This window comes from Oncorhynchus masou, unplaced genomic scaffold, assembly GCF_036934945.1.
Source record: "Oncorhynchus masou masou isolate Uvic2021 unplaced genomic scaffold, UVic_Omas_1.1 unplaced_scaffold_690, whole genome shotgun sequence".
NCBI lineage: Eukaryota > Metazoa > Chordata > Actinopteri > Salmoniformes > Salmonidae > Oncorhynchus > Oncorhynchus masou.
In genome coordinates this window covers 215,615-243,392 of record NW_027013354.1, presented here as the reverse complement: position 1 = coordinate 243,392, position 27,778 = coordinate 215,615, and the positions used below count along the sequence as shown (strand labels likewise).

Sequence of the window (27,778 nt, the reverse complement as noted above, 5' to 3'; positions counted from 1 at the left end):
CAGTTGGCTTTAAAACAGGGCAACAGTATTTGTTTCTCAGGCTGCAGGTCGTGAGTTGTCTTTCTCACTTCGCCAATTGCCCCATATTACCCGGGGTAAAAGTCGGATTTATTTAATTCAACGGGTCTCCCTTTTTTGGAGCCGTAGTCATTACCACCGTCAGCGACTTGCACCCATCAAGGCGCCGAGATTGGGCGAATAGCAAGCAAATACGTCCGCGTTTCTCTGCCTGCTCCCCCACCGACCTCCTCCCTCAATCCCCGGCGCTGACGGGAGAAAAGGCCGAGGTTGTTTTAGAACAGGCCCAGCCGACCAGGTTTGACCTGTCTATTCCACCTCCGCACCCTCAAACACCTCACCAACAACCCAGTAACCGGCTCCCCGCGGAACCAGCAACAGACAAGTTCGAGGGGAACAAAGACAACAGGCATCATCTCTTCACAACAGTTGCCAACATGAACCACCACCACACTCAACAACAGCAGCAGCAGAAAGCCGGCGAGCAACAACTTAGCGAGCCCGAGGATATGGAGATGGAAGGTACGAAAAAGCCACGGGAAAGGGACAATAAACTAAAACAACAATTACATTAAAATAGTTGGAAGTGCATAGCTAGCGTGAACTGATGTATCGTCACTGTAAACATCAAGGCCTGCCACAATGGTCACAACTCATTTTGCTGATGATGCGTCCATTGCTGCAGCAGCATCTGACCTCGTTTAGTCAGTAGCCAACGTTAGCTTAGCTTTAACTTAAGTGTTGTTGACATGTCAAATACACGCGTCGTTGGATGTAACTAGTTAGTTAACGTTGGACGACCCGGTAACTAGCCGAGACTCGCTAACTTACATCACACATATGCAACTGGCAGGTTAGCACATTCACGGACTGATTTCTTGCACTCTCACGGTCTTGACGCTAGCTAGCTAGCCCAAGTCGGCGTGATTAAACGTGGCGCAGTCAACTTGGTAGCTAACGATGGTCAAAACATCCGTTTTGGTTTAACGTAAGACAACATGAGTGAAACATTACATAAACCACATGTTTTTACAGTATATTTACAACCGTCGTATATCTGTCACCTAACAAGCTTAACTTACATGGATTTATATTTGGATCAGTTGGCTAGTTAGCAATAGCATGTACAATTCATTCATCGCGGTTAGCTAGCCAACCTGCTAGTTGCCAAAATAAACCCGAGTCAATAGCTCTCACTCGCGCTACAAAATCGATCGTTTGTGCCCCGGTCACAGGGGTTAACGGTAACACACTTTAGTCTGGATGTTACACCCCCGTTCATGTTTTGTAAACAGTAGCCAAGTTAGCTTGTTTCACATGACTCTTTGAGCCTACGCATGCCGTTTTAACAATGGCTATTAATGACCCAGCAGGTATTAGGCAAATGTTGCTATTTACTTACACATTTGACAGACCAATTGGTCCGTTAGTGAAGGTATTTTTTTTTACAAGGATCTCATGGCTACGGTGCGTTTACTATTTGTTTGCCTAACGAGCCAACCCGACTGTGTAATGTATTTGTAATTAGCTAACTAACGTCAGCTAGCCGCTAATCAGCGAACGGTAGTCAGATAACTGTAGCCAGGCTACAGTAGCCAGGTAACAAGGTACGATCACTCAGTTTAGTTGTAAACAATATATGTATAATTTAATAATTTGTATTTGTAATATAATTGTTTTGCTGATTTGTTAACTGAAAATGGTTGGCCTTAGCCAGCGCTTAGTGACCGTTATAGGAGGCCTCTCCGCGGACCGGGGGGTGTGTGGCGATTCCAAGATGGTGGATACTTAGCTAGCATTTTAAAGCGATCCATTTGAACCAAGGCCCTTCGCTGTTTGTTTACGTTTTTATAAAGGGAATGGTTTGCATCATCGTCATTGAGACTCGCATGTCATTTATGTGGTTTTCAAATGAGCCAGCTATACATGAAATAATAATGTAGCTAGCTAGATGGCTAACTAATTTAGCAGTGTTGATATCTAACTATTTCATTAGCGAGCAAAGAGGTACTAGCTAGCTTACAATTCAAGTTAATCAACACAGATGCGTCAATTTGGTTTTGCCGTACATCAACGATAGTCTAAACTAGCTTTGCGAACGAACGTTACTGAAATAAGCACCTGTGCCCAAAAGATGCCCGGAAATATGTAATGGTGCACAGCTAGATAGATGGCGTTTAGCCAAGTTGAGGATTTAGCCAACATAAGAACTCGAGGTGGGTGGCGGGGTTTATGTTTCTGCGGCAAGGCCTGCATGTGGAGGTTGCATCGACACAGCCAGCGCGCGGGGATTTGCTGCTTCATTGTATGGAAGACAACGCGCGTGGCTCGCCATTTTTAATGATCCCCATTAGGTTGGGACAGTCCACAACATTTCTGACAGTTTAGCAAAAATGTTCGTCAATAGCATGCACTTTAGCATTATGATCATTTGTGATGCATAGGATGGAGATTACATATCATTCATCATTACCACAGGTGCATCAGTCCAACTGATGTATTTACACAACCAATGTTTGGATGAGCAGATGCAGGTCTAGTTGAGGTGCATGGACAAGAGGCCTTCCACTGTAATAGTCATACACTACAACCAGTTGGTTTACATTGGCACCTTGCCATTCTTATAACCATTTTCATTTTAACATCTTACTAAATGTACCTAACTTAACACCAGTGGTTATTCCTGGCCTGGCCCCTTTCCCATCCCAGCTGCTGAATACCATGTACTACTCTTACTAAATGTACCTAACTTAACACCAGTGGTTATTCCTGGCCCCTTTCCCATCCCAGCTGCTGAATACCATGCAGGACAAACTGACCCCAGAGCAGCACTCTTACTGAGATGCAGGACAAACTGATCTGAGATCAGCACTCCTACTGAGATGCAGGACAAACTGACCCCAGAGCAGCACTCTTACTGAGATGCAGGACAAACTGACCCCAGAGCAGCACTCTTACTGAGATGCAGGACAAACTGACCCCAGAGCAGCACTCTTACTGAGATGCAGGACAAACTGACCCCAGAGCAGCACTCTTACTGAGATGCAGGACAAACTGACCCCAGAGCAGCACTCTTACTGAGATGCAGGACAAACTGATCTGAGATCAGCACTCCTACTGAGATGAAGGACAAACTGACCTGAGATCAGCACTCCCACTGAGATGAAGGACAAACTGATTATAGAGCATCACTCCCACTGAGATGAAGGACAAACTGATTATAGAGCATCACTCCTACTGAGATGAAGGACAAACTGACCTGAGATCAGCACTCCCACTGAGATGAAGGACAAACTGATTATAGAGCATCACTTCCACTGAGATGAAGGACAAACTCTTCTGGGGACAAAAACATGTAGTTTTTACAGCTTTTTCTTTTGTTCCATGTACAGGACCAGTCAAAAGTTCGGACACACCTACTCATTCAAGGGTTTTTCTTTATTTGACTATTTTCTATATTGTAGGAGAATAGTGAAGACATCAAAATGATGAAATAACATATGGAATCATGTAATTACCAAAAAAGTGTTAAAATGTATTTTGTTTATGTTTGAGATTCTTCAAAGTAGCCCTCCTTTGGGTTGATGAGTCCATGTTTTGATGTACTTGAATTATACATTGTATTTTCAGTCATAACTGTAATAGAAGGTGAGTTTTTAAACCCCGCCCCCTACTATTTAAACCCCGCCCCCCAACTACTATTTAAACCCCGCCCCCAACTACTATTTAAACCCCGCCCCCCAACTACTATTTAAACCCCGCCCCCCAACTACTATTTAAACCCCGCCCCAACTACTATTTAAACCCCGCCCCCCAACTACTATTTAAACCCCCCCCCAACTACTATTTAAACCCCAACTACTATTTAAACCCCGCCCCCAACTACTATTTAAACCCCGCCCCCCAACTACTATTTAAACCCCGCCCCCAACTATTTAAACCCCGCCCCCAACTATTTAAACCCCCCAACTACTATTTAAACCCCGCCCCCAACTACTATTTAAACCCCGCCCCAACTACTATTTAAACCCCGCCCCCAACTACTATTTAAACCCCGCCCAACTACTATTTAAACCCCGCCCCAACTACTATTTAAACCCCGCCCCCAATTACTATTTAAACCACCCCGCCCCCAACTACTATTTAAACCACCCCGCCCCAACTACTATTTAAACCACCCCGCCCCCAACTACTATTTAAACCCTGCCCCCCAACTACTATTTAAACCCCGCCCCCAACTACTCTCAGTCCATCCCATCCAGGGCCTTAAATGAACACCTGCCAAAAGCGAGTAGATTTTGACATTAGTGGGTAAGAGGTCTATTTCCCCCACCAGCATCCAGCGTGAGCATTCCACCCGCATTTGTGAGTAAAAAAAATTGTGACGTTTTATCACATTTATAGCTAAATAAATGCTGCAGTAGCTGTTTTCAACGTATTTCTGCTGGGTTTTTTTCTTAAAGCAATTCAATGAATCACATTTTTTAATTTATTATTATTATTTTTTAATCTACCTGCTACAGTGGCTGTTTTCAACGTATTTCGGCTGGGTAAAAAAAAAAAAGCAATTAAATGAATCACTTTTTTACATTTTATTATTATTTTTGCTAATTAAATCTACCTGCTACAGTGGCTGGTGGTCCAAAAAGATCAATATTTAATGCCCGATCCCCCACCTATCTCTGTCAATGTTGATATTTTTCCCTTAAACCTTGTGGTCTCCAGGTGCCCAAAATATTTTTCAACTGCTGTGATGTTTCATATACATTCTGAACCTGAGGTTAATGATCAATATTTTTACAAAAGGGAATATGTGTTTGCTTTATGGTTTTCCCTACTGGCCCATTCAGCGCTATTTATGGGTTAATTTTAGATTAATGTTGATATTTTTCATTCCTTAAACCTGCCTTTGGCCACAAACAAGCTACATTTACCATTTAAGTGCTGCTCTTATCCCATTCCCTGCATACTGCCTTTGGAGGCAATACCAAAATAAGTGATCTAATGCCTTTTCATAGCAAACTCTATTGTCCCATTCCCTGCATAGTGCTGCCTTTCTACCCTATTGGCCCATTCCCTGCATAGTGCTGCCTTTGGGTCTACCCTATTGTCCCATTCCCTGCATAGTGCTGCCTTTGGGTCTACCCTATTGGCCCATTCCCTGCATAGTGCTGCCTTTGGGTCTACCCCATGTGACCTGGTCAAACCTATTGTCCCATTCCCTGCATAGTGCTGCCTTTGGGTCTAGCCTATTGTCCCATTCCCTGCATAGTGCTGCCTTTGGGTCTACCCCATTGACCTGGTCTATCCTATTGTCCCATTCCCTGCATAGTGCTGCCTTTGGGTCTACCCTATCCCATTCCCTGTATAGTGCTGCCTTTGGGTCTAACCTATTGTCCCATTCCCTGCATAGTGCTGCCTTTGGGTCTACCCTATTGGCCCATTCCCTGCATAGTGCTGCCTTTGGGTCTAGCCCTATTGTCCCATTCCCTGCATAGTGCTGCCTTTGGGTCTACCCTATTGGCCCATTCCCTGCATAGTGCTGCCTTTGGGTCTACCCTATTGTCCCATTCCCTGCATAGTGCTGCCTTTGGGTCCCATTCCCTGCCTGCCTTTGGGTCTACCCTATGTCCTGGTCTATCCTATTGTCCCATTCCCTGCATAGTGCTGCCTTTGGGTCTACCCCATTGTCCCATTCCCTGCACCTGGTCTATCCTATTGTCCCATTCCCTGCATAGTGCTGCCTTTGGGTCTATTGTCTCCTATTGTCCCATTCCCATTCCCTGCATAGTGCTGCCTTTGGGTCTACCCTATTGTCCTGGTCTATCCTATTGTCCCATTCCCTGCATAGTGCTGCCTTTGGGTCTACCTATTGTTCCCTGCATGTGCCTTTGGGTCTATCCTATTGGCCCATTCCCTGCATAGTGCTGCCTTTGGGTCTATCCTATTGTCCCATTCCCTGCATAGTGCTGCCTTTGGGTCTAGCCTATTGTCCCATTCCCTGCATAGTGCTGCCTTTGGGTCTAGCCTATTGTCCCATTCCCTGCATAGTGCTGCCTTTGGGTCTACCCTATTGTCCCATTCCCTGCATAGTGCTGCCTTTGGGTCTACCCTATTGTCCCATTCCCTGCATAGTGCTGCCTTTGGGTCTTCCCTATTGTCCCATTCCCTGCATAGTGCTGCCTTTGGGTCTACCCTATTGTCCCATTCCCTGCATCCCCTGCATAGTGCTGCCTTTGGGTCTAGCCTATTGTCCCATTCCCTGCATAGTGCTGCCTTTCCCATTCCCTGCATAGTGCTGCCTTTGGATCTACCCTATTGTCCCATTCCCTGCATAGTGCTGCCTTTGGGTCTACCCCATGTGACCTGGTCACCCTATTGTCCCATTCCCTGCATAGTGCTGCCTTTGGGTCTACCCTATTGTCCCATTCCCTGCATAGTGCTGCCTTTGGGTCTACCCTATTGTCCCATTCCCTGCATAGTGCTGCCCACCCCATCTCATTTGTCCCATTCCCTGCATAGTGCTGCCTTTGGGTCTACCCTATTGTCATTTAGCCCATTCCCTGCATAGTGCTGCCTTTGGGTCTACCCTATTGTCTCATTCCCTGCATAGTGCTGCCTTTGGGTCTACCCTATTGTCCCATTCCCTGCATAGTGCTGCCTTTGGGTCTACCCTATTGTCTCATTCCCTGCATAGTGCTGCCTTTGGGTCTACCCTATTGTCTCATTCCCTGCATAGTGCTGCCTTTGGGTCTACCCTATTGTCCCATTCCCTGCATAGTGCTGCCTTTGGGTCTTCCCTGCACCCTATTGTCTCATTCCCTGCATAGTGCTGCCTTTGTCCCATTCCCTGGTCTACCCTATTGTCTCATTCCCTGCATAGTGCTGCCTTTGGGTCTACCCTATTGTCCCATTCCCTGCATAGTGCTGCCTTTGGGTCTACCCTATTGGCCTGGTCAAACCTATTGCTCCTTTTCTACTATTGTCCCATTCCTGTGTGCTGCGCCACGGCCTGGTCAAACCTATTGACTTGGTGCTGCGCCATCATTACCGCCACACAACAACGACAGCAAATATCGAACATTAACAAATATTCCTGCTGAGGCGCATGTTGTGGCTGCGGTGTCATTCCACATGTACTTTTCCTCTGCAAACAAAACAAATAAATAATAAGAATCTAACAACCCCATAGTAGAATATTTGTATCTATTTACCTTGACGGCGTGTTGTTCTCTGCTAGATAAATATTCCTCTCGTGGCTCATCGCTGTTCTCAGTGCCACAGGGAGGGAAACATGCAGTCTGACAAGAAGTGAAGAATCGTTGTCCATTTAAATCTCAGAAACAGCCGTTTTTAAAGGCTTTTGTTAAAAAAAAAGAGAAATCCCAGCTTTCCAGTCCTACTTTATTTATTTCTCATCTCCTAAATATGCGCGAACGTTGCCATTTTAAACCCAGGATGTTTAGCAGAAGCATGTTAACACTGACATGTGCCTCGGGGAGAGAGGAGTGGAATGTAACGTCTGCCAATTGTAGGGTGACTTGGGGTACAACGTCTCTCTCCTTCCAATTTCATTTATTTTGGAATGACAAAAAATTGTGACTCAGATTATATTTTTTTTGTTGAGAAAGAGTCGCGGAAACCAGGGGAAGTGTTTGGGGGGGGTGGGGGGTGGTGACGAAGTGTTTTCTGTGAGAAGTACAGGCAGGGGGCTTGTTACCCCTTGTGGCGATTTACCCCAAGTTACCCTAACAAGTAGGCCTTCATTATATTTAGTGTTTATGCAAGTTTTTTTTTTTGTGACATAAAATGAATCAATATGATAATAACTAGTTAAAAGATTACATATGAGATCTGGTAATGATAAGCTCATGAGTGGCACAGTGGTCTAAGACACTGCATCTCAGTGCTAGAGGCTATATCACTACAGTACCTGGTTCAGTGGTCTAAGGCACTGCATCTCAGTGCTAGAGGCTATATCACTACAGTACCTGGTTCAGTGGTCTAAGGCACTGCATCTCAGTGCTAGAGGCTATATCACTACAGTACCTGGTTCAGTGGTCTAAGGCACTGCATCTCAGTGCTAGAGGCTATATCACTACAGTACCTGGTTCAGTGGTCTAAGACACTGCATCTCAGTGCTAGAGGCTATATCACTACAGTACCTGGTTCAGTGGTCTAAGGCACTGCATCTCAGTGCTAGAGGCTTTATCACTACAGTACCTGGTTCAGTGGTCTAAGACACTGCATCTCAGTGCAAGAGGCTATATCACTACAGTACCTGGTTCAGTGGTCTATGACACTGCATCTCAGTGCAAGAGGCTATATCACTACAGTACCTGGTTCAGTGGTCTAAGACACTGCATCTCAGTGCTAGAGGCTATATCACTACAGTACCTGGTTCAGTGGTCTAAGGCACTGCATCTCAGTGCAAGAGGCTATATCACTACAGTACCTGGTTCAGTGGTCGAAGACACTGCATCTCAGTGCAAGAGGCTATATCACTACAGTACCTGGTTCAGTGGTCGAAGACACTGCATCTCAGTGCAAGAGGCGTCACTCCAGTACCTGGTTCGAATCCAGGCTGTATCACAACCGGCCGTGATTGGGGATTCCCATAGTGCGGCGCACCATAGTGCAGCATCGTCCGCGGTCGGCCGCCATTGTGAATAAGAATTTGTTAATAATTGACTTGCCTAGTTAAATAAAGGTAAAATAAAAATATATATTTAAAAAATTTAGCCTATGCATGGTCCATATTATCAGGTATGCTATTAGAAATAATCTACTGATGCAGCAAAGTGCAAACAAATAGACTGAAGCATGGGGTTGGCGACCTGCATTAGCATGGGGTTGGCGACCTGCGTTAGCATGGGGTTGGCGACCTGCGTTAGCATGGGGTTGGCGACCTGCGTTAGCATGGGGTTGGCGACCTGCGTTAGCATGGGGTTGGCGACCTGCGTTAGCATGGGGCTGGCGACCTGCGTTAGCATGGGGCTGGCGACCTGCGTTAGCATGGGGCTGGCGACCTGCGTTAGCATGGGGTTGGCGACCTGCGTTAGCATGGGGCTGGCGACCTGCGTTAGCATGGGGCTGGCGACCTGCGTTAGCATGGGGCTGGCGACCTGCGTTAGCATGGGGCTGGCGACCTGCGTTAGCATGGGGCTGGCGACCTGCGTTAGCATGGGGCTGGCGACCTGCGTTAGCATGGGGCTGGCGACCTGCGTTAGCATGGGGCTGGCGACCTGCGTTAGCATGGGGCTGGGTAAGTTTTTGGAGGGCATTCCATTTTCAGATGGTGTCGGCATACTCACTTTCATCCATTTGAGTAGAATGCCCTCCAAAAACTTACCCAATAACACATTGGTAAAATAATTTGTTCAAATGATTAACATATTGTGCCATGTTCGGTATAAGACAAGGGGGGGGGGGCTGGTATATATATATATATATTTTTATTTTAGTTGTTGGACGGAAAATACTGTAATAACACCAGGAAATCAGCTCCATGTAAATAACTGTTTAAGGAATCTGTTCCCAGGTATTCCCACGCATAATAGAGAGATGTGATCGTTTACAAGGTTTAAAATGGTTATGTTTTGGTCAAACAATATATCTGTTTGCAAATTGACTGCAAGAAGCACAATCTCCAAATTATTTGTAAGTTTATTTTAATTTTATTTAAACTTCTATTTAACTAGGCAAGTCCAGTTAAGAACAAATTCTTAATTTCCAGTGACTGCCTCCCCCGGCCAAACCCTCCCGTAACCCGGACGACGCTGGGCAAATGGTGCACCACCCTATGGGACTTCCAATCACGGCCGGTTGTGATCCAGCTCAGCATTGAACCAGGGTCTGTAGTGACGCCTCTAGCACTGAGATGCAGTGCTTTAGACCGCTGTGCCACCTGGGAGCCCTCTCGGGAGCCCGGCCCCCTGAACAGCCACCCGGTAGCCCGGCCCCCTGAACAGCCACCCGGTAGCCCGGCCCCCTGAACAGCCACCCGGTAGCCCGGCCCCCTGAACAGCCACCCGGGAGCCCGGCCCCCTGAACAGCCCTCTCGGGAGCCCGGCCCCCTGAACAGCCCTCTCGGGAGCCCGGCCCCCTGAACAGCCACCCGGGAGCCCGGCCCCCTGAACAGCCCTCTCGGGAGCCCGGCCCCCTGAACAGCCACCCGGGAGCCCGGCCCCCTGAACAGCCACCCGGGAGCCCGGCCCCCTGAACAGCCACCGGGAGCCCGGCCCCCTGAACAGCCACCCGGGAGCCCGGCCCCCTGAACAGCCCCCTCGGGAGACCGGCCCCCTGAACAGCCACCCGGGAGCCCGGCCCCCTGAACAGCCACCCGGGAGCCCGGCCCCCTGAACAGCCACCCGGGAGCCCGGCCCCCTGAACAGCCACCCGGGAGCCCGGCCCCCTGAACAGCCACCCGGGAGCCCGGCCCCCTGAACAGCCACCCGGGAGCCCGGCCCCCTGAACAGCCCTCTCGGGAGCCCGGCCCCCTGAACAGCCACCCGGGAGCCCGGCCCCCTGAACAGCCCTCTCGGGAGCCCGGCCCCCTGAACAGCCACCCGGGAGCCCGGCCCCCTGAACAGCCACCCGGGAGCCCGGCCCCCTGAACAGCCACCCGGGAGCCCGGCCCCCTGAACAGCCACCCGGGAGCCCGGCCCCCTGAACAGCCCCCTCGGGAGACCGGCCCCCTGAACAGCCACCCGGGAGCCCGGCCCCTGAACAGCCACCCGGGAGCCCGGCCCCCTGAACAGCCACCCGGGAGCCCGGCCCCCTGAACAGCCACCCGGGAGCCCGGCCCCTGAACAGCCACCCGGGAGCCCGGCCCCTGAACAGCCACCCGGGAGCCCGGCCCCCTGAACAGCCCTCTCGGGAGACCGGCCCCCTGAACAGCCACCCGGGAGCCCGGCCCCCTGAACAGCCACCCGGGAGCCCGGCCCCCTGAACAGCCACCCGGGAGCCCGGCCCCCTGAACAGCCACCCGGGAGCCCGGCCCCTGAACAGCCACCCGGGAGCCCGGCCCCCTGAACAGCCACCCGGGAGCCCGGCCCCCTGAACAGCCCTCTCGGGAGCCCGGCCCCCTGAACAGCCACCCGGTAGCCCGGCCCCCTGAACAGCCACCCGGGAGCCCGGCCCCCTGAACAGCCACCCGGGGGAAAAAGCAATGGGCTTGCGGCTGAATCTAGTTGAGGATCCCTGGAATAGGGAGTCGTCAGGGACGCAGGCTGAGTGACACATGTCGTCAGCTGCCTGTAATCCACTTGGAAAAATGAGGCCAGTCTCGTGAGCGTGGCTCTCTGGGGCTCCATACACACACACACACACACACACACAGTACATGCAACCAGTCTCTCTCACACGGACACAGAAGAGATGACACTCATACTGCTAGGGTAGGTAAGGACACACTAATATATATCTATATATATATATATATATAATATGAGATGCTTTTCTGTCATTCAAACTGACTGTAGAACTGCTGACAGAGACGAGGTATACTATACTGACTCTCACACTCCTACTCTGACTCTCAAATGGTACCCTATTCTCTACACCTTCCCTAGGGGCCCTGGTCTAAAGTAGTGCACTATATAGGGAATAGTGTGCCATTGGGCTCTGGTCTAAAGTAGTGCCCTATATAGGGAATAGTGTGCCATTGTGTTCTGGTCTAAAGTAGTGCACTATATAGGGAATAGTGTGCCATTGTGTTCTGGTCTAAAGTAGTGCCCTATATAGGGAATAGTGTGCCATTGTGTTCTGGTCTAAAGTAGTGCCCTATATAGGGAATAGTGTGCCATTGTGTTCTGGTCTAAAGTAGTGCCCTATATAGGGAATAGTGTGCCATTGTGTTCTGGTCTAAAGTAGTGCCCTATATAGGGAATAGTGTGCCATTGTGTTCTGGTCTAAAGTAGTGCACTATATAGGGAATAAGGTGCCGTTTGAGATAGACTTCCCGTGTTGTTCTTCAGTAGACCTCTTAGTTGTGATTGATGAGACTCGTCCCGGGCTCTTTGTCTGGATAATTACCTGCCTGAGTTCCTCCTGTCCCCTTCCTAGAGCAGCGACACAGGCTTGTGTGTGTCAGAGGAGCTCACAGCTTAATCCTTCATTGTTACTAATTACCAGACTGCTGTAGTCGACACACAGACACACACGCTGCTGCTGCTGCTGCTGCGACACTGCCTCGGCACTACAGTGTTCTTCCTGGTGGTTAAAGATGACGAGACGGTGTCCTCATCCTAAATCGGGCCCTGGTTAAAAGTAGTGCACTATATAGGGGATAGGGCCCATAGTGCACTACTTTAGACCAGAGTTCTATGTAGGGAATAGGGTTCATAGTGCACTCCTTTAGACCAGAGTTCTATGTAGGGAATAGGGCCCATAGTGCACTCCTTTAGACCAGAGTTCTATGTAGGGAATAGGGTCCATTGTGCACTACTTTAGACCAGAGTTCTATGAAGGGAATAGGGTCCATTGTGCACTACTTTAGACCAGAGTTCTATGTAGGGAATAGTGCCCATAGTGCACTACTTTAGACCAGAGTTCTATGAAGGGAATAGGGTCCATTGTGCACTACTTTAGACCAGAGTTCTATGTAGGGAATAGGGCCCATAGTGCACTACTTTAGACCAGAGTTCTATGTAGGGAATAGGGCCCATAGTGCACTACTTTAGACCAGAGTTCTATGTAGGGAATAGGGCCCATAGTGCACTACTTTAGACCAGAGTTCTATGTAGGGAATAGGGCCCATAGTGCACTACTTTAGACCAGAGTTCTATATAGGGAATAGGGCCCATAGTGCACTACTTTAGACCAGAGTTCTATGTAGGGAATAGGGCCCATAGTGCACTACTTTAGACCAGAGTTCTATGTAGGGAATATGGCCCATAGTGCATCATAACTATAATTCAGATCAGTGTTTTAAACTGACCCAGTCAACATAACTATAACTCAGATCAGTGTTTTAAACTGACCCAGTCATCATAACTATAATTCAGATCAGTGTTTTAAACTGACCCAGTCAACATAACTATAATTCAGATCAGTGTTTTAAACTGACCCAGTCAACATAACTATAATTCAGATCAGTGTTTTAAACTGACCCAGTCAACATAACTTTAATTCAGATCAGTGTTTTAAACTGACCCAGTCAACATAACTATAATTCAGATCAGTGTTTTAAACTGACCCAGTCAACATAACTATAACTCAGATCAGTGTTTTAAACTGACCCAGTCAACATAACTATAATTCAGATCAGTGTTTTAAACTGACCCAGTCAACATAACTATAACTCAGAAGACTCTGTTGTTTCAGAAACCAAAGTGTTTCTCTGCACCTTTTCTTGTTCTGGACGTTTTGTGTTGTGTCTCTGTTGGGCATCATGCTGAAATAACGTGCTGGTAGATGTCGAGCCTCCTATTTGAAGGGGATCGTTCCAAGCCAGGGGACTGTGTGTATCTTCCCCTTCATATCATCATCATACCAGGGAGAAACAACATATTTGTGTTAGGGTCGGGACGATGCCTCTATCGCAATATTTTTTTCCTTGGCAGAAAATGAAAACACAAACCAGACTGAATGTGTTTGTTACGTACAGCAGGTTTTTTTTAAAGGACAATGTGATGTAGCTTGGAAAACACGTGACTCTGAATGACAACACAGTGTGATGTAGCTTGGAAAACACGTGACTCTGAATGACAACACAATGTGATGTAGCTTGGAAAACACGTGACTCTGAATGACAACACAATGTGATGTAGCTTGGAAAACACGTGACTCTGAATGACAACACAGTGTGATGTAGCTTGGAAAACACGTGACTCTGAATGACAACACAGTGTGATGTAGCTTGGAAAACACGTGACTCTGAATGACAACACAATGTGATGTAGCTTGGAAAACACGTGACTCTGAATGACAACACAATGTGATGTAGCTTGGAAAACACGTGACTCTGAATGACAACACAATGTGATGGTAAGTTTCCTACATCGGGGCTGTATTCCTAAAGAAGTTAAATCCACCTGGCGTTTTGATTCCTTGACCGTGACACTAATAAGAAATCACCATGCTGTTGTCTTCCTGCACTGATATCTCTGTTTATCTGACGTCTTCCTCTGTGTGTGTGTGTGTGTGTGTGTGTGTGTGTGTGTGTGTGTGTGCGCGCGTGCAGCTGGGGACACAGACGATCCCCCGAGAATCCCAGCCAACCCGGTGATTAACGGGAACGTTGCCATGGCAGACGGACACAACACAGAGGAGGACATGGAGGATGGTGAGGAGGACTCACCTGCACACACACACATATATATACACACACACACATACACACACACACTGATGGACACACACACACACCCTGATGGACCCACCCTGCCCCTCCTCTCCCGTGTATGTAGATACCAGCTGGCGTTCGGAGGCGACGTGTCGTTTTGTGGTGGAGAGGTTCAGCCGCCTGAGTGAGTCTGTTCTCAGCCCGTCCTGCTTCGTCAGGAACCTGCCCTGGAAGATCATGGTGATGCCTCGCTTCTACCCAGACCGGCCGCACCAGAAGAGTGTTGGCTTCTTCCTGCAGTGCAACGCAGACTCCGACTCCACGTAAGTCACGTGATGCGCGCACACACACACACACACACACACACACACACACACACACACACACACACACACACACACACACAGCATGCAGGCAGAGACCCTGATAGACACACACACACTTCCTCATCAGACTTTTTATTTTGACTTTTTAAGTGGAAACACTGCCTTAGCTCATGTGTGTGGTGTAACATTTAAATGTGTCCCCCTGGTGTAACGTGTAAATTCCCTGCTAGGTCCTGACCACCATACAGTAGTTTCCTGGTGTAACGCGTAAATGTGTCCCCCTGCTAGGTCATGGTCGTGCCATGCTGAAGTAGTTTCCTGGTGTAACGTGTAAATGTGTCCCCCTGCTAGGTCCTGGTCGTGCCATGCTGAAGTAGTTTCCTGGTGTAACGTGTAAATGTGTCCCCCTGCTAGGTCCTGGTCGTGCCATGCTGAAGTAGTTTCCTGGTGTAACGTGTAAATGTGTCCCCCTGCTAGGTCCTGGTCGTGCCATGCTCAGGCCATGCTGAAGTAGTTTCCTGGTGTAACATGTTAATGTGTCCCCCTGCTAGGTCCTGGTCGTGCCATGCTGAAGTAGTTTCCTGGTGTAACGTGTAAATGTGTCCCCCTGCTAGGTCCTGGTCAGGCCATGCTGAAGTAGTTTCCTGGTGTAACGTGTAAATGTGTCCCCCTGCCAGGTCCTGGTCGTGCCATGCTCAGGCCATGCTGAAGTAGTTTCCTGGTGTAACGTGTAAATGTGTCCCCCTGCCAGGTCCTGGTCGTGCCATGCTCAGGCCATGCTGAAGTAGTTTCCTGGTGTAACGTGTAAATGTGTCCCCCTGCCAGGTCCTGGTCGTGCCATGCTCAGGCCATGCTGAAGTAGTTTCCTGGTGTAACGTGTAAATGTGTCCCCCTGCTAGGTCCTGGTCGTGCCATGCTCAGGCCATGCTGAAGTAGTTTCCTGGTGTAACGTGTAAATGTGTCCCCCTGCCAGGTCCTGGTCGTGCCATGCTCAGGCCATGCTGAAGTAGTTTCCTGGTGTAACGTGTTAATGTGTCCCCCTGCTAGGTCCTGGTCGTGCCATGCTCAGGCCATGCTGAAGTAGTTTTCTGGTGTAACGTGTAAATGTGTCCCCCTGCCAGGTCCTGGTCGTGCCATGCTGAAGTAGTTTCCTGGTGTAACGTGTAAATGTGTCCCCCTGCCAGGTCCTGGTCGTGCCATGCTCAGGCCATGCTGAAGTAGTTTCCTGGTGTAACGTGTAAATGTGTCCCCCTGCCAGGTCCTGGTCGTGCCATGCTCAGGCCATGCTGAAGTAGTTTCCTGGTGTAACGTGTAAATGTGTCCCCCTGCCAGGTCCTGGTCTTGCCATGCTCAGGCCATGCTGAAGTAGTTTCCTGGTGTAACGTGTTTATGTGTCCCCCTGCTAGGTCCTGGTCGTGCCATGCTCAGGCCATGCTGAAGTAGTTTCCTGGTGTAACGTGTAAATGTGTCCCACTGCCAGGTCCTGGTCGTGCCATGCTTAGGCAGTTTCCTGGTGTAACGTGTAAATGTGTCCCCCTGCCAGGTCCTGCCATGCTCAGGCCATGCTGAAGTAGTTTCCTGGTGTAACGTGTAAATGTGTCCCCCTGCCAGGTCCTGGTCGTGCCATGCTCAGGCCATGCTGAAGCAGTTTCCTGGTGTAACGTGTAAATGTGTCCCCCTGCCAGGTCCTGGTCGTGCCATGCTCAGGCCATGCTGAAGTAGTTTCCTGGTGTAACGTGTAAATGTGTCCCCCTGCCAGGTCCTGGTCGTGCCATGCTCAGGCCATGCTGAAGCAGTTTCCTGGTGTAACGTGTAAATGTGTCCCCCTGCCAGGTCCTGGTCGTGCCATGCTCAGGCCATGCTGAAGTAGTTTCCTGGTGTAACGTGTAAATGTGTCCCCCTGCCAGGTCCTGGTCGTGCCATGCTCAGGCCATGCTGAAGCAGTTTCCTGGTGTAACGTGTAAATGTGTCCCCCTGCCAGGTCCTGGTCGTGCCATGCTCAGGCCATGCTGAAGTAGTTTCCTGGTGTAACGTGTAAATGTGTCCCCCTGCCAGGTCCTGGTCGTGCCATGCTCAGGCCATGCTGAAGCAGTTTCCTGGTGTAACGTGTAAATGTGTCCCCCTGCCAGGTCCTGGTCGTGCCATGCTCAGGCCATGCTGAAGTAGTTTCCTGGTGTAACGTGTAAATGTGTCCCCCTGCCAGGTCCTGGTCGTGCCATGCTCAGGCCATGCTGAAGCAGTTTCCTGGTGTAACGTGTAAATGTGTCCCCCTGCCAGGTCCTGGTCGTGCCATGCTCAGGCCATGCTGAAGCAGTTTCCTGGTGTAACGTGTAAATGTGTCCCCCTGCCAGGTCCTGGTCGTGCCATGCTCAGGCCATGCTGAAGCAGTTTCCTGGTGTAACGTGTAAATGTGTCCCCCTGCCAGGTCCTGGTCGTGCCATGCTCAGGCCATGCTGAAGTAGTTTCCTGGTGTAACGTGTAAATGTGTCCCCCTGCCAGGTCCTGGTCGTGCCATGCTGAAGTAGTTTCCTGGTGTAACGTGTAAATGTGTCCCCCTGCCAGGTCCTGGTCGTGCCATGCTCAGGCCATGCTGAAGCAGTTTCCTGGTGTAACGTGTAAATGTGTCCCCCTGCCAGGTCCTGGTCGTGCCATGCTCAGGCCATGCTGAAGTAGTTTCCTGGTGTAACGTGTAAATGTGTCCCCCTGCTAGGTCCTGGTCGTGCCATGCTCAGGCCATGCTGAAGTAGTTTCCTGGTGTAACGTGTAAATGTGTCCCCCTGCTAGGTCCTGGTCGTGCCATGCTCAGGCCATGCTGAAGTAGTTTCCTGGTGTAACGTGTAAATGTGTCCCCCTGCTAGGTCCTGGTCGTGCCATGCTCAGGCCATGCTGAAGTAGTTTCCTGGTGTAACGTGTAAATGTGTCCCCCTGCCAGGTCCTGGTCGTGCCATGCTCAGGCCATGCTGAAGTAGTTTCCTGGTGTAACGTGTAAATGTGTCCCCCTGCCAGGTCCTGGTCGTGCCATGCTCAGGCCATGCTGAAGCAGTTTCCTGGTGTAACGTGTAAATGTGTCCCCCTGCCAGGTCCTGGTCGTGCCATGCTCAGGCCATGCTGAAGTAGTTTCCTGGTGTAACGTGTAAATGTGTCCCCCTGCTAGGTCCTGGTCGTGCCATGCTCAGGCCATGCTGAAGTAGTTTCCTGGTGTAACGTGTAAATGTGTCCCCCTGCCAGGTCCTGGTCGTGCCATGCTCAGGCCATGCTGAAGTAGTTTCCTGGTGTAACGTGTAAATGTGTCCCCCTGCTAGGTCCTGGTCGTGCCATGCTCAGGCCATGCTGAAGATCATCAACTATAAGGACGATGAGAAGTCGTTCAGCCGCAGAATCAGCCACCTCTTCTTCCACAAGGAGAACGACTGGGGCTTCTCTAACTTCATGTCCTGGAGCGTGAGTACCACACACACACACACACACACACACACACCGGGATACACACACACACCGGGATACACACACACCGAGATACACACACACCGGGACACACACACACCGGGATACACACACACACCGGGATACACACACGGGATACACACACACACCGGGATACACACACACACACACACACACACACACACACACACACACACACACCGGGATACACACACACACACACACACACCGGGATACACACACACACACCGGGATACACTGGTGTGTGTATATATACGTACAGACACAGACCACATCATTGACCTCCGCTGTGTGTATAGACACAGACAACATGATTGACCTCCACTGTGTGTGTAGACACAGACAACATGATTGACCTCCGCTGTGTGTATAGACACAGACAACATGATTGACCTCCGCTGTGTGTGTAGACACAGACAACATGATTGACCTCCGCTGTGTTTTCAGGATGTGACTGATCCAGAGAGAGGCTTTGTGGAGGATGATCAAGTCTCCTTTGAAGTCTACGTGCAGGCAGACGCTCCTCACGGAGTGGCGTGAGTCTTGGTTCCTCACTTCTCTCCTTCCCTCTTCTCTCTCTCCTTCTCTCTCTCTCCTTCCCGCTATCTCTCTCTCCTTCTCTCTCTCTCCTTCCCGCTATCTCTCTCTCCTTCTCTCTCTCTCCTTCCCGCTATCTCTCTCTCCTTCTCTCTCTCACCTTCCTGCTATCTCTCTCTCCTTCTCTCTCTCTCCTTCCCGCTATCTCTCTCTCCTTCTCTCTCTCACCTTCCTGCTATCTCTCTCTCCTTCTCTCTCTCCTTCTCTCTCTCCTTCTCTCTCTCCTTCTCTCTCTCCTTCTCACTTCTCTCCTTCCCTCTTCTATCTCTCCTTTCCTCTTTCCCGCGATCTCTCTCTCTGGAGATACCCACCCCTGGGTTAGAGCAGGGCTGTCCAACCCTCTTCCTGGAGTTACCCACCCCTGGGTTAGAGCAGGGCTGTCCAACCCTCTTCCTGGAGTTACCCACCCCTGGGTTAGAGCAGGGCTGTCCAACTCTCTTCCTGGAGTTGACCACCCCTGGTTTAGAGCAGGGCTCTCCTGTGTGTGTGTGAGTGTGTGTGTGTGTGTGTGTGTAGTTGGTTTAACCCCTTGCTCTCCTGTGTGTGTGTGTAGTTGGGTTAACCCCTTGCTCTCCTGTGTGTAGTTGGGTTAACCCCTTGCTCTCCTGTGTGTAGTTGGGTTAACCCCTTGCTCTCCTGTGTGTAGTTGGGTTAACCCCTTGCTCTCCTGTGTGTAGTTGGGTTAACCCCTTGCTGTCCTGTGTGTGTGTGTGTGTGTAGTTGGGTTAACCCCTTGCTCTCCTGTGTGTGTGTGTAGTTGGGTTAACCCCTTGCTCTCCTGTGTGTAGTTGGGTTAACCCCTTGCTCTCCTGTGTGTAGTTGGGTTAACCCCTTGCTGTCCTGTGTGTGTGTGTGTGTGTGTAGTTGGGTTAACCCCTTGCTCTCCTGTGTGTGTGTGTAGTTGGGTTAACCCCTTGCTCTCCTGTGTGTGTGTGTAGTTGGGTTAACCCCTTGCTCTCCTGTGTGTGTGTGTAGTTGGGTTAACCCCTTGCTCTCCTGTGTGTGTGTGTAGTTGGGTTAACCCCTTGCTCTCCTGTGTGTGTGTGTGTAGTTGGGTTAACCCCCTTGCTCTCCTGTGTGTGTGTGTGTAGTTGGGTTAACCCCTTGCTCTCCTGTGTGTGTAGTTGGGTTAACCCCTTGCTCTCCTGTGTGTGTGTGTGTGTGTGTGTGTGTGTGTGGTTGGGTTAACCCCTTGCTGTCCTGTGTGTGTGTGTGTGTGTAGTTGGGTTAACCCCTTGCTCTCCTGTGTGTGTGTGTAGTTGGGTTAACCCCTTGCTCTCCTGTGTGTAGTTGGGTTAACCCCTTGCTCTCCTGTGTGTAGTTGGGTTAACCCCTTGCTGTCCTGTGTGTGTGTGTGTGTGTGTGTAGTTGGGTTAACCCCTTGCTCTCCTGTGTGTGTGTGTAGTTGGGTTAACCCCTTGCTCTCCTGTGTGTGTGTGTAGTTGGGTTAACCCCTTGCTCTCCTGTGTGTGTGTGTAGTTGGGTTAACCCCTTGCTCTCCTGTGTGTGTGTGTGTAGTTGGGTTAACCCCCTTGCTCTCCTGTGTGTGTGTGTGTAGTTGGGTTAACCCCTTGCTCTCCTGTGTGTGTAGTTGGGTTAACCCCTTGCTCTCCTGTGTGTGTGTGTGTGTGTGTGTGTGTGTGTGTGTGTGGTTGGGTTAACCCCTTGCTCTCCTGTGTGTGTGTGTGTGTGTGTGTGGTTGGGTTAACCCCTTGCTCTCCTGTGTGTGTGCAGGTGGGACTCCAAGAAACACACCGGCTACGTGGGTCTGAAGAACCAGGGAGCGACATGTTATATGAACAGCCTCCTACAGACCCTGTTCTTCACCAACCAGCTGCGGAGGGTCAGTGAGACGACTAACTACCACTCTGTCATACTACGCTCAAGTGTGTTTACCACCCCTCTCCTCTGTGCCTACCAGGCGGTGTATATGATGTCTATACAGGGAGACGACTCTTGAGAGAGTGTGTTTGTGTGTCTAACTCTCCACCTCTACCAGGCGGTGTACATGTTGCCTACAGAGAGAGTGTTTGTGTCTCACCCCCCCCCCCTCTCTCTCTCCTGTACCAGGCGGTGTACATGATGCCTACAGAGAGAGAGTGTTAGTGAGTCTAACCCCCTTCTCTCTCTCTCTCTCTCTCCTGTACCAGGCGGTGTACATGATGCCTACAGAGGGAGACGACTCGTCTAAGAGCGTTCCGCTGGCTCTACAGAGGGTTTTCTATGAGCTGCAACACAGCGACAAGCCCGTCGGCACCAAGAAACTCACCAAGTCCTTTGGGTAGGCGCCAGGACCCCTCAGCTAGCAACGCTGCAGGACAAATGAGATGACCGATCGATTGATCGATCAATGAGACTGGAAAAGGGACTACCTGATTATGTCTGAGAAACGCCTGTTTTCATTTTCCGTTGCTAAATGTTTTGCTACGGTTGGGCTCTGAGTAGTGACGACAGTGAAGGACCCTGGTGATACGTCACATTGTCCTGATTGAGTGATGCTTTGCATCGTGGTCCGTTATGGGTCAGTGATTAAACATGGTGGTATTGTGACAGTGGTTGTTTGAGAATGTGTTTAACATGGTGACATTGTGACAGTAGTTGACTGTGAATGTGTTTAACATGGTTACATTGTGACAGTAGTTGACTGTGAATGTGTTTAACATGGTTACATTGTGACAGTGGTTGACTGTGAATGTGTTTAACATGGTTACATTGTGACAGTAGTTGACTGTGAATGTGTTTAACATGGTTACATTGTGACAGTGGTTGACTGTGAATGTGTTTAACATGGTTACATTGTGACAGTAGTTGACTGTGAATGTGTTTAACATGGTTACATTGTGACAGTGGTTGACTGTGAATGTGTTTAACATGGTTACATTGTGACAGTAGTTGACTGTGAATGTGTTGTTTGTAACATGGTTACATTGTGACAGTAGTTGACTGTGAATGTGTATAACATGGTTACATTGTGACAGTAGTTGACTGTGAATGTGTTGTTTGTAACATGGTTACATTGTGACAGTAGTTGACTGTGAATGTGTTTAACATGGTTACATTGTGACAGTAGTTGACTGTGAATGTGTTTAACATGGTTACATTGTGACAGTGGTTGACTGTGAATGTGTTTAACATGGTTACATTGTGACAGTGGTTGACTGTGAATGTGTTTAACATGGTTACATTGTGACAGTAGTTGACTGTGAATGTGTTTAACATGGTTACATTGTGACAGTAGTTGACTGTGAATGTGTTGTTTATAACATGGTTACATTGTGACAGTTGTTGACTGTGAATGTGTTGTTTATAACATGGTTACATTGTGACAGTAGTTGACTGTGAATGTGTTTAACATGGTTACATTGTGACAGTTGTTGACTGTGAATGTGTTTAACATGGTTACATTGTGACAGTAGTTGACTGTGAATGTGTTTAACATGGTTACATTGTGACAGTAGTTGACTGTGAATGTGTTTAACATGGTTACATTGTGACAGTAGTTGACTGTGAATGTGTTTAACATGGTTACATTGTGACAGTGGTTGACTGTGAATGTGTTTAACATGGTTACATTGTGACAGTGGTTGACTGTGAATGTGTTTAACATGGTTACATTGTGACAGTAGTTGACTGTGAATGTGTTTAACATGGTTACATTGTGACAGTAGTTGACTGTGAATGTGTTGTTTATAACATGGTTACATTGTGACAGTAGTTGACTGTGAATGTGTTTAACATGGTTACATTGTGACAGTAGTTGACTGTGAATGTGTTTAACATGGTTACATTGTGACAGTGGTTGACTGTGAATGTGTTTAACATGGTTACATTGTGACAGTGGTTGACTGTGAATGTGTTTAACATGGTTACATTGTGACAGTAGTTGACTGTGAATGTGTTTAACATGGTTACATTGTGACAGTAGTTGACTGTGAATGTGTTGTTTATAACATGGTTACATTGTGACAGTAGTTGACTGTGAATGTGTTTAACATGGTTACATTGTGACAGTGGTTGACTGTGAATGTGTTTATAACATGGTTACATTGTGACAGTAGTTGACTGTGAATGTGTTTAACATGGTTACATTGTGACAGTAGTTGACTGTGAATGTGTTTAACATGGTTACATTGTGACAGTAGTTGACTGTGAATGTGTTGTTTATAACATGGTTACATTGTGACAGTAGTTGACTGTGAATGTGTTGTTTATAACATGGTTACATTGTGACAGTAGTTGACTGTGAATGTGTTTAACATGGTTACATTGTGACAGTAGTTGACTGTGAATGTGTTTAACATGGTTACATTGTGACAGTAGTTGACTGGATGTGTTGTTTATAACATGCTTACATTGTGACAGTAGTTGACTGTGAATGTGTTTAACATGGTTACATTGTGACAGTAGTTGACTGGATGTGTTGTTTATAACATGCTTACATTGTGACAGTAGTTGACTGTGAATGTGTTTAACATGGTTACATTGTGACAGTAGTTGACTGGATGTGTTGTTTATAACATGCTTACATTGTGACAGTAGTTGACTGTGAATGTGTTTAACATGGTGACATTGTGACAGTAGTTGACTGTGAATGTGTTTAACATGGTGACATTGTGACAGTAGTTGACTGTGAATGTGTTTAACATGGTTACATTGTGACAGTAGTTGACTGTGAATGTGTTGTTTATAACATGGTTACATTGTGACAGTAGTTGACTGTGAATGTGTTTAACATGGTTACATTGTGACAGTAGTTGACTGTGAATGTGTTTAACATGGTTACATTGTGACCGTAGTTGACAAATTGTGAATGTGTTGTTTTCTGTGTAGGTGGGAGACATTAGACAGCTTCATGCAACACGACGTTCAGGAGCTCTGCAGAGTGGTGAGTCGTTGTTCTGTGTGTGTGTTTGTTCAATAGTGTGTGTGTGTGTATTCATGGCTCTGAATTGAATAATGTTTGTTGCACCACACAAAATTTAGGAGCACCAGACCAGATCTGAAGTTTTGTTTGTGTTTATTTGTCTTTAGGTTTTGCACCAGCTGAAAATACAATATTTTTGGTTATAGAAGAGATTTCACAGCGGTTTAGATGGTACAATTATTCTCTACACTGTACATTGCTTGATTTGGTCAGAAACTGAAATTAGGCGAGCCATTCGGATTGTAACCACCAGGAAATGATGGAGCGATTTCTGCATATTGCACCTTTAAATTGATTGAGATACAGCCTATTTTGGGCCTATATGAATTCTAGCTTATTTTAAACCTCAGGTTGAGATCTAGAAACTAATATGTAACATTGTAAATACATTAGTTTATTATAAAAGTTTAAAAAGTTGATGGAAAAATACATGCCATTGCAATTAACAAATAATATGTGGAAAATGAGACAGTTTCTGCGTTGTGTAAAAGCACAATTTTCCTATCTGAGAAGCGTTCCATTGAAAATGGTACACTGTCTCTTTAAGAAAAAGTCTGGTTTGATGATGACATGCAAGATAAGACGTCTGTCATTACTATGATCCTTGATCTCCTGAAGAAGCTTTACCTGTCTGTCTGTGTCCCCAGATGTCTGGATAGACTAAAGTTACCAGGTTACTAACTAGCTAGCTAATGACCAAACATGACTGAACGTCGCGTAAACAAATGATTAACGATGTCGATGCGCAAGTCGTTTTGGGACGGTCCGTGACGTGGTTCATGAATGTTAAATGCGGGTTCTCAGCAATCCGCTATAGGAAGATTAAAATGCTGCTGGTCAGATCTATTGACTTGGTTGGGTTTGAACCAGGGTTAGAACCAATATGTTTTCACTATAGTAATGGGTCAGATCTATTGACTTGGTTGGGTTTGAACCAGGGTTAGAACCAAGATGTTTTCACTTTAGTAATGGGTCAGATCTATTGACCTAGTTGGGTTAGAACCAAGATGTTTTCACTATTCTTTGGGGCGGCAGGGTAGCCAAGTGGTTAGAGCATTGGACTAGTAACCGAAAGGTTGCAAGTTCAAATCCCCGAGCTGACAAGGTACAAATCTGTCGTTCTGCCCCTGAACAGCCAGGAACCCACTGTTCCTTTGTCGTCATTGAAAATAAGAATTTGTTCTTAACTGACTTGCCTAGTAAAATAAAGGTAAAATAAACATGTTCTCATGTTCTGAGCAAGGAACTGAAACGTTAGCTTTCTTATATGGCACATATTGCACTTTTACTTTCTTCTCCAACACTTTGTTTTTGCATTATTTAAACCAAATTGATCATGTTTCATTATTTATTTATTTGAGGCTAAATTTTATTTATGTATTATATTAAGTCAAAATAAGTGTTCAATCAGTATTGTTGTAATTGTCATTATTACAAATAAATACATGTAAAAAAAAAAATACATTAAATGGCATCCATAAGTCTAAATATTCCTGTTGCACCTTCAATGTTATAATTACGTAAAATTCTGGGCAATTAGTTTGCAACAACTGCTGCATATAACATGACTCTGTTGCAAGAGAAGTGACACAATTTCCCTAGTTAAAAGAAATTAATGTTGGCAGGCAATATTAACTAAATATGCAGGTTTAAAAATATATACCTGTGTGTTGATTTTAAGAAAGGCATTGATGTTTATGGTTAGCTACACGTTGGAGCAACGACGGCCCTTTTTCGCGAATGCGCACCACATCGATTATATGCAACGCAGGACACGCTAGATAAACGAGTAATATCATCAACCGTGTGTAGTTAACTAATGATTATGATTGATTGTTTTTTATAAGATAAGTTGCTAGCTAGCATTAGACTTATCTTGGCTTCTTACTGCATTCGTGTAACAGGCAGGCTCCTCGTGGAGTGCAATGTAAGGCAGGTGGTTAGAGCGTTGGACGAGTTAAAAACCTCTCTGAGATACGTGGGACCCGCCAACAGCCAGTGAAAGTGCAGGGCGCCAAATTCCAAATAACAAATCTCATTAAAATTCCTCAAGCATACAAGTATCTTACACCGTTGTAAAGATAACATTCTCGTTAATCCAGCCACAGTGTCTGATTTTCAAAAATGCTTTACAGCGAAAGCACCACAAACTATTATGTTAGGTCACCACCAAGTCTCAGAAAAATCCAGCCAATTCTTTTCAGCAAAAGAGAGGAGTCACAAAAATAACAAATAGAGAGAATGAATCACTAACCTTTGATCTTCATCAGATAACACTCATAGGACTTCATGTTACACAATACATGTGTGTTTTGTTCATTAAAGTGCATATTTATGTCAAAAAAAATCTCATTTTACATGTAAGGGAGTGTGTTACGTTCAGTAGTTCTAAAACCATGCATTGATTTTGCAGAGAGCCACATCAAGTTACAAAAATACTCATCATAAATGTTGATAAATCATATTCAACACTATATAAACACTCTCAATAGACTACATGTCATATTCACACTATATAAACACTCTCAATAGACTACATGTCATATTCAACACTATATAAACACTCTCAATAGACTACATGTCATATTCAACACTATATAAACACTCTCAATAGACTACATGTCATATTCACACTATATAAACACTCTCAATAGACTACATGTCATATTCAACACTATATAAACACTCTCAATAGACTACATGTCATATTCAACACTATATAAACACTCTCAATAGGCTACATGTCATATTCAACACTATATAAACACTCTCAATAGGCTACATGTCATATTCAACACTATATAAACACTCTCAATAGGCTACATGTCATATTCAACACTATATAAACACTCTCAATAGGCTACATGTCATGTTAAACACTATATAAACACTCTCAATAGGCTACATGTCATATTCAACACTATATAAACACTCTCAATAGACTACATGTCATATTCAACACTATATAAACACTCTCAATAGGCTACATGTCATATTCAACACTATATAAACACTCTCAATAGACTACATGTCATATTCAACACTATATAAACTCTCTCAATAGGCTACATGTCATATTCAACACTATATAAACACTCTCAATAGACTACATGTCATATTCAACACTATATAAACACTCTCAATAGACTACATGTCATATTCAACACTATATAAACACTCTCAATAGACTACATGTCATATTCAACACTATATAAACACTCTCAATAGACTACATGTCATATTCAACACTATATAAACACTCTCAATAGACTACATGTCATATTCAACACTATATAAACACTCTCAATAGACTACATGTCATATTCAACACTATATAAACACTCTCAATAGACTACATGTCATATTCAACACTATATAAACACTCTCAATAGGCTACATGTCATATTCAACACTATATAAACACTCTCAATAGACTACATGTCATATTCAACACTATATAAACACTCTCAATAGACTACATGTCATATTCAACACTATATAAACACTCTCAATAGACTACATGTCATATTCAACACTATATAAACACTCTCAATAGGCTACATGTCATATTCAACACTATATAAACACTCTCAATAGACTACATGTCATATTCAACACTATATAAACACTCTCAATAGGCTACATGTCATGTTAAACAGCATATAAACACTCTCAATAGACTACATGTCATGTTAAACATATAAACTCTCAATAGGCTACATGTCATATTCAACACTATATAAACACTCTCTATAGACTACATGTCATATTCAACACTATATAAACACTCTCAATAGGCTACATGTCATATTCAACACTATATAAACACTCTCAATAGGCTACATGTCATATTCAACACTATATAAACACTCTCAATAGACTACATGTCATATTCAACACTATATAAACACTCTCAATAGACTACATGTCATATTCAACACTATATAAACACTCTCAATAGACTACATGTCATATTCAACACTATATAAACACTCTCAATAGACTACATGTCATATTCAACACTATATAAACACTCTCAATAGACTACATGTCATATTCAACACTATATAAACACTCTCAATAGACTACATGTCATATTCAACACTATATAAACACTCTCAATAGACTACATGTCATATTCAACACTATATAAACACTCTC

General features: G+C 46.3%; 1 pseudogene; it reads left to right on the top strand.

The window, feature by feature from the left end:
- Positions 1-118: 118 nt before the first annotated feature.
- The window catches only part of LOC135536974 (ubiquitin carboxyl-terminal hydrolase 7-like), a 90,707-nt pseudogene continuing 63,047 nt past the window's right edge, over positions 119-27,778 (top strand).